Genomic DNA, 8595 nt, shown 5'->3' on the forward strand with positions numbered 1-8595 from the left:
CACTCCTGTGCCAGAAGGTGCCAAGCATCTCTCTGTCTTCTCACAACTCTCCAGATTGAAATCCACATGGGCAGAGATGATTTGTTTCTTCAGTTCAGTTCAGTCACTCAGTCGTGTCCGACTCTTTGTGACCCCGTAAATTGCAGCACGCCAGGCCTCCCTGTCCATCACCAACTCCCAGAGTTCACCCAGACTCACGTCCATCGAGTCAGTGATGCCATCCAGCCATCTCATCCTCTGTCATCCCCTTCTCCTCCTGCCCCCAATCCCTCCCAGCATCAGACTCTTTTCCAATGAGTCAACTCTTCGCATGAGGTGGCCAAAGTACTGGAGTTTCAGCTTTAGCATCATTCCTTCCAAAGAAATCCCAGGGCTGATCTCCTTCAGAATGGACTGGTTGGATCTCCTTGCAGTCCGAGGAACTCGCAAGAGTCTTCTCCAACACCACAGTTCAAAAGCATCAATTCTTCGGTGCTCCGCCTTCTTCACAGTCCAACTCTCACATCCATACATGACCACAGGAAAAACCATAGCCTTGACTAGACGGACCTTAGTTGGCAAAGTAATGTCTCTGCTTTTGAATATGCTATCTAGGTTGGTCATAACTTTCCTTCCAAGGAGTAAGCGTCTTTTAATTTCATGGCTGCAGTCACCATCTGCAGTGATTTTGGAGCCCCCAAAAATAAAGTCTGACACTGTTTCCCCATCTATTTCCCATGAAGTGATGGGACCGGATGCCATGATCTTCATTTTCTGAATGTTGAGCTTTAAGCCAACTTTTTCACTCTCCTCTTTCACTTTCATCAAGAGGCTTTTGAGTTCCTCTTCACTTTCTGCCATAAGGGTGGTATCATCTGCATATCTGAGGTTATTGATATTTCTCCCAGCAATCTTGATTCCAGCTTGTGTTTCTTCCAGTCCAGCATTTCTCATGATGTACTCTGCATATAAGTTAAATAAGCAGGGTGACAATATACAGCCTTGATGTACTCTTTTTCCTATTTGGAACCAGTCTGTTGTTCCATGTCCAGTTCTAACTGTTGCTTCCTGACCTGCATACAAATTTCTCAAGAGGCAGATCAGGTGGTCTGGTTTTCCCATCTCTTTCAGAATTTTCCAGTTTATTGTGATCCACACAGTCAAAGGCTTTGGCATAGTCAATAAAGCAGAAATAGATGTTTTTCTGGAACTCTCTTGCTTTTTCCATGATCCAGAGGATGTTGGCAATTTGATCTCTGGTTCCTCTGCCTTTTCTAAAACCAGCTTGAACATCTGGAAGTTCACAGTTCACGTATTGCTGAAGCCTGGCTTGGAGAATTTTGAGCTTTACTTTATAGCCTGTGAGATGAGTGCAATTGTGCGGTAGTTTGAGCATTCTTTGGCATTGCCTTTCTTTGGGATTGGAATGAAAACTGACCTTTTCCAGTCCTGTGGCCACTGCTGAGTTTTCCAAATGTGCTGACATACTGAGTGCAGCACTTTCACAGCATCATCTTTCAGGATTTGAAATAGCTCCACTGGAATTCCATCACCTCCACTAGCTTTGTTCGTAGTGATGCTTTCTAAGGCCCACTTGACTTCGCATGCCAGGATGTCTGGCTCTAGGTCAGTGATTACACCATTGTGATTATCTGGATCGTGAAGATCTTTTTCGTACAGTTCTTCTGTGTATTCTTGCCACCTCTTCTTAATATCTTCTGCTCCTGTTAGGTCCATACCATTTCTGTCCTTTATCAAGCCTGTCTTTGCATGAAATGTTCCCTTGATATCTCTAATTTTTTTGAAGAGATCTCTAGTCTTTCTCATTCTGTTGTTTCCCTCTATTTCTTTGCATTGATCGCTGAGGAAGGCTTTCTTATCTCTTCTTGCTATTCTTTGGAACTCTGCATTCAGATGCTTTGTTTCTTCAGATGCCCTCAAATCATATTGTCTACAGCAGTCATAAGGAGTGATAAAAATGGGTAGAGCTAGAGGCTTATATTCTTCTCTGCACCTACCAATATGCTGGACTCTTAGTATATAGGCTCACTTATTTATTCATTCATTTAGAAAACGCTCATTTAACATCTACTATGTTGTAGGTAACATTCTAAGTGCTGACAGTGTAGAAATAGCATCACTAATTGTAATAGCTACTGTCTTCAGTGCACTTATCATGGACCAAGCATTCTTGAGGGCTTCCCTGGTGGCTCAGATGGTAAAGAATCTATGTGCAAGGCAAGAGACCCAAGTTCAATCCCTGAGTCAGGAAGATCCCCTGGAGAAGGGAATGGCTACCCACTCCAGTATTCTTGCCTGAAGAATCCCATGGACAGAGGAGCCTGGCAGACTATAGTCCATGGGGTTGCAAAGAGTCAGACCTGACTGAGTGACTAAGCACACATGTGCAAGTATTCTTATAAATATTTTGCTTACGTTAATTTAATTCTGATGACAAAAATAATACTGTTGTCATTGTTTGAATGAGGGAACTGAGAAAAAGATTAGGTAATTGGCACAAGGGACACTTAGTAAATGGATAAGCCATAATTTAAACTCAGCCTGGCTTGGGCCAATGCACTTAACCATTAGAATAATCCAGGACTTTGAGAAGAAACTCTTTTGCAGTCCTCATTTCTGAGAATTTTATCTTGAAAGAGTCTCAAATTTTATCACTTTATTGTGTATAATGATATCATGTGCTTTTTCTCCCCTGTTCTGATAATGTATTAACTATCCTGATTAACTTTTTGAAAGACAAATACACATTATGATCCCAAAATAAATTCCACTTGGCCGTGATTTTTGTTTGCTTAGGATTTTACTTATAATTTATGAGTAACATAGGCTTGTATTTTTATTTTATTTTTTTTACTTATCCTTTTCTGCTTTTGGTATAGGGTCAGACTGTTTTCATAATATGTTAGAGTGTTCCTGTTCACCACTATCTGAAAGATTTGTGTAAGACATTATTTTTCTTGAAAATGCTTGTAGGAACACACTAATGAAATAATTTAGGCCAGAAATTTCCCTTTCCTACTTTGGTATGTTACTTTGCTTGTTTGAGGGAAGATTTTTTTTTTTTTTGTAAAGTTTTTTGTTTTTTTTTTTTCCTAATTTTATTTTATTTTTAAACTTTACATAATTGTATTAGTTTTGCCAAATATCAAAATGAATCCGCCACAGGTATACATGTGTTCCCCATCCTGAACCCTCCTCCCTCCTCCCTCCCCATACTATCCCTCTGGGTCGTCCCAGTGCACTAGCCCCAAGCATCCAGTATCGTGCATGGAACCTGAGGGAAGATTTTTAATTGCAGTTTCAATTTCTGAGATTTGGGGATCTAGTCATATTGTTATTTATTGATTGATTAATTCCATTGTGGTCACTGTATGAATTCAATCTTTTGAAATTTATGTGGATTTGCTTTTTTGCTTAATGTAATGCCTGTTTTGGTAAATATTCCAAAAACGTTTGAAAACACTATGTATTCTACAGTTTTTTGGTTGTAGTTTTGGTGCATAAGGTCAATTAGTTCAAATTAGTTAAGAGGGTTTTAACTTAAATATTCTCTCTCCCATATGACTTTTGCTTTGCTCTTTAAAAAGTATATTTTAGACTCTACAGCAATAATTGATATTTTGTCTGCCTTTCCAATTAATTCTGTTTTTTATATGTATCTTGAACTATTTAGGCACGTATACATTTGGGCTTGTTACGACTTCCTGTTGACTGTTTCCTTTTTCTTTATAAAAGATTCTTATTTCTTTGTTTAATACATTCATCAGTGTCTGTTTTCTCTTATACTAATACAGTCATATCAGCTTTTGTTTGGTTAGTGTTTGCATGCTATATATTAGTCTCATTGTTATTGTCTTACATTTAATCTATGTTGTTAAAGGTCAAGTATATCTCTCCTAAACACACACTTGACTCTTGAATATGTATATTTATTTTTCTTAGTGTCATAACTTTGCATTTCCTTTGGGTCATTATATAGCTTACATTTAGTGTAATTACTGAGATCAACTTAAGTCTGCTATTTTAATATTTGCTTTCTAACTATTCAAACTGTGGCTTGTTTCCTGTTCTTCCTTTTCGATTTTTAGGATTAGTCAAGAAACATTAGTATTCTGTTTTTGTTTTTTTCTCCTGTATTCAATTTTACTTACATTTGTATTATTTGTAGTGATATGTTGATTATATGTTCTTAACTTATTGCTGCTACTGCTGCTGCTGCTAAGTCGCTTCAGTCATGTTCGACTCTTCATGACCCCATGGACTGCAGCCCACCAGGCTCCTCCGTCCATGGGATTTCCCAGGCAAGAGTACTGGAATGGGGTGCCATTGCCTTCTCTGTAACTTATTGCAGCCTACCTTAAATTAGCTCTCTACCAATTCTTGTAAGACCCTTACAACAATTTAATCCATTTAGTCCATTCTCTTATTTCATTTTATTTATACATAGTTAACACCCAAAGTACATTGTTTTTATTGTTTAACAACTGTAATATTTTACAGTTATCCAGTATGCATCCCTTCTCATGTTTTCATTTTTTTCTGAAATTTCATGTTTTTATATGATTTTCCTTCAATGTTCAAAACTTGCTTTAGAATGTCTTACAGTGTGAGCCCAATATCAATACACTCTCTGAAACTCATCTGAAAATATTTTAATTTCATCTTCACTTTTTGGAAGACAGCTATACTCACCAGTATACTTCCAAAGCTGCCATTTCACCTTCATTTTTAATCATATTTTTGTTGAATATAGAATTTTCATTTTTGTTTTTCTTTTAGCACTTTAAAGATGCTTTTCCAGTATCTTCTGTTTTTCATAGTTATTATTTGAAAGTTTTCTGACAGTTGAAAACAATGTGTCTTTTTCTATCATACCTTCAAAAATATTTGTCTTCAGTCTTCAGAAATTCAATTATTGTGTCAATATGTCTTCTTGAATCTCTAAGTTTTATCTTTCATTAGTTTTGTAAACTTATCAGTAGCTTTTCAATATTGCTTCTCCTTCTTCTTTCCTTCAGAGATTCCAGATATATGTTTGTTAGCAGATTTTACAGTTTCCCATGATTCTATTGTAATCTGTTCAGATTTCTTCATTTTTCGAACTCTACTTTAGTTTAAATAACTCCTATTGATCTTTCTACATATTCACTAATTGTCTTTTCTGCTGTTACAAATAATGAGTTCTTAATTTATGATATTATATATTTTTGTTTTAGAATATCCATTTGGTTTGTTTTAAACATTGCATCTCTTTGTTAGAGTTACCTATCGATTCATATTTTCCTCGTTTAAAAAATATGTGTATTTACTTTAAAGCATTTCTAATGAGTAATACACTAATCTATTTTTATTGGCTATTTTCTCTATTGATTATGAGTTCTATTTTTCTCCTTTATATTTCAAACCATTTTTATTGAAGTATAACCCTTCTGTAAAGGACCACAAGGACTAAAGATGGTTTGCTTTCCCCAGATGGTATTTTCTCTCCTCTAGTAGGCAGAATCATGAGCCAACTTGATTTATTCAGCAAGCAAGCTAGGTCAAGATTGGTTTGCAACCCTAGTCAGACTCAGTTTACCTCTGGTTACAAATCTCTCAAAGGCGAGAACTTTCCTGTGTTTTATTAAAGACCCAAACTTCTAGCAGAATTTTGGCTTAGAGTGCTGTTGATTCGCATGCTTCCTTGGCATTCTGCAAAAATCCTCTTTCTCTCTTTGGGAAATCAAACTTATCATTGGTAGCTTCTCTAGATTCTAATTTTCCACATGAGTCTGAATGATTATCAAATATTAGCTTCCTCACCAGTATTCTCATATGAAAGAACGGATCTTTAAACTATGCTCAGATTCTGCAAATATTCCCAGTGAGTAAAATACTCCTTAAATTCCACCAAGTGAAATGGATTTTTTCCCTGTTTAGATTAATTCTTCTAGACCTTTTACATGTACAAAGCTCTTCAGTGATTAAAAAAGTATAACATTTATAATTTATCCATTTTTCTAATTGCTATTATGGGGAAAATAGTTTACCAATAGATTTTAAATTTTAACAGGGAATAGAAGTCCATATATTGATTTTGTAAGTAGAAAATTCAACTACATTAAATTTTAAAAATAAATTTAAATAGTAAAATTATAAAGCAATGTTGTACACTATTTAAATCCTATCAATGTCCTTATTTGTAAAATTTATAACTTGACTATGAAATAAATAAGAGAAAGCAATTTCAGAGCATTTTGGTAAATAAAGTTTGTCTTGCAAAACTGCCCGTTGAGTAATAGTAATAGGATCTATCTCTTCATGATTCTTCTAATAATTTTTTTATTAAACAGCTATTACGTACTATGTACCACATCAGTGCTGTGGATTGTACTGAATATAAGAATAATAAATTCCAGGTTCAGAAGGAGGTTGATAGTCTCATGAATGTCACTTATGCAGAGGTTATGTCTTGCTGAAGGGATTGACAGTGCAAAGAAATACAATTTATTAATGTCATTGTCTTATGACAGTGAGCCACCTGGGTGTGTCAGCAGCCCTCAAGAGAAAACCTATGTCCCAAAGAGGTGTTTTTAAGACTGTTGACAAAGAGAAATATCTCTTTTTAATAAATGTAAAATGACATCTTATAAAGTTAACGTGGCATAAAACTATAAAATGCAAAACTATTGTAAAGGCCAATTATTGAGAAAATTGATTGTGCAGCATGTTAGCAAGTTTCATAACTGACTTGTAGAAGCAGAGTAGTAACATAAAATATATAATATGCAAATAATCAAACAGCAAAACAGAAGCTAGAAAAATTTCAGGGCAGAGAAAGTAAAACTACCACCTAGATGTGGTGAGACTCTTTATGTATATTGATTCTTTGGGATTTAAAATATAAAAAGATAAATCCTGAAAAAAATGAACACTGAAGACCCTAAAATCAGAATTCCAAGAGTATAAAAATATCTTCCTTGAAAAATCCCTTGTGTTACTCTCTAGCTTCCTTGATAGGAAGACATTGGTAAAAAATAAAAGTGTTTATTTTTACAGAAAAGTTTCTATTAGTTGGAAATTGTTATATTAAAGGATATAATGATGATAATAATAACTTACATTTGTTAAGCACTATTAAGTGCCGGTCCCTGCTCTTTATATGTGATTTATGTGTTTCAGCTCTTGTGATTTAATCCTGAACTCATAAGTTAGATACTGTACTACCACCATTCTCATTTTGCTGATGAGGAAAAAGGCAGTTTTTCCTCTTTTAATCCTCTTCAGTAATTCCTTTCATCCTCATCAATTATACTGAGGTTGAATACTATTACTGTTTCCATTTTATGGGTGAAGAATTTACTAAAATTCTTCAATTAACCTAAAAATTAACTCAGTCAATGTCACACTAGGAAACTATGATGCCAAATTCAACTCAGATATTCTGGGTCCAGAACCACTGCTTTTAATCACTAACACTAAACCATGTCCAATTTAAAAGGAGTACTATAACAGTAATATTTTTTTAAAGTGTTTATATCGGTCAGTTTATAAAATTACCATGACAGATTACTTATAGAAACTAGCTGCTTTCGGAGTTCCTCAAACTTTTAAAGACATACATGAGTTGAAATCATTGACCTAAAATGGTTTACTCATGTTCTTAAAAAGTCTCCTCAATGCCTCATTATTCACCAATGTTTATGTTCTTTATGGTCTTTCTTCTTCAGCAGATTCTCAGAGGAAAATATATTCTTCTTTTCTTTGTTGTTTATTATGTAACTGCTAACCTTTTTCACCTGTTCCAAGACCTCATTCCATCAATCATCTTTGCCACTCCCCTATATATTCAACCCATGCCAGTTTTTTGTTTGCTTTAGTTTTCAAGTTTTGCTGTAACAAGGTACAGCATCTCAGCCAATAAAACTAATATTTCCCTAATCCTATAAAGATAAAAATAACACCTTCTCCAATCCTATTAATTTTTAATATCTTGAAAATGAAAGTGAAGTCGCTCAGTTGTGTCTGACTCTTTGCAACCCCGTGGACTGTAGCCCACCAGGCTCTCCGTCCATGGGATTCTCCAGGCAAGAATACTGGAGTGGGTTGCTATTTCCTTCTCCAGGGGATCTTCCCAACCCAGGGATCGAACCCAGGTCTCCCGCATTGCAGGCAGATGCTTTAACCTCTGAGCCACTTATTCAGCTTTATTGAAAAGGGAGTTTATACTAAGTCTTCCTATATGAAACAGTTGTTTGCTTGCAACCAAAAGAGCTTAACACTGACTAACTTAATAAAATAAGAATATATTGGGAAGATGTATGATACCTAACAGGACAGAAGCTGTACCTTTGGAAGGACTTTCTGGCTTTCTGACTGTCCAAACATTTCATCTTCAATATGGCATTTCTTACCCATCTTCCTATTAGGTGGTGCTCTTGGGCTGGCTCTGACTAAAAGTCTGTTGGTATTATAAATAAATCTTATTTATAGTGAGGGCATAGAATTGCTGATGCAAGGTTCTCTATTACTCTGCTACATTAACTGTCATAGGTTGAGTTCTCCAGGAAGAAATACTGAGATAGAGTTGAGTCATGAGTATTTTTAACATGCACA

The sequence above is a fragment of the Bos grunniens genome, chromosome 14 (assembly GCF_055505025.1).
Source record: "Bos grunniens cultivar Pamir isolate PY7600 chromosome 14, Bosgru_T2T1.0, whole genome shotgun sequence".
Classification (NCBI taxonomy): domain Eukaryota; kingdom Metazoa; phylum Chordata; class Mammalia; order Artiodactyla; family Bovidae; genus Bos; species Bos grunniens.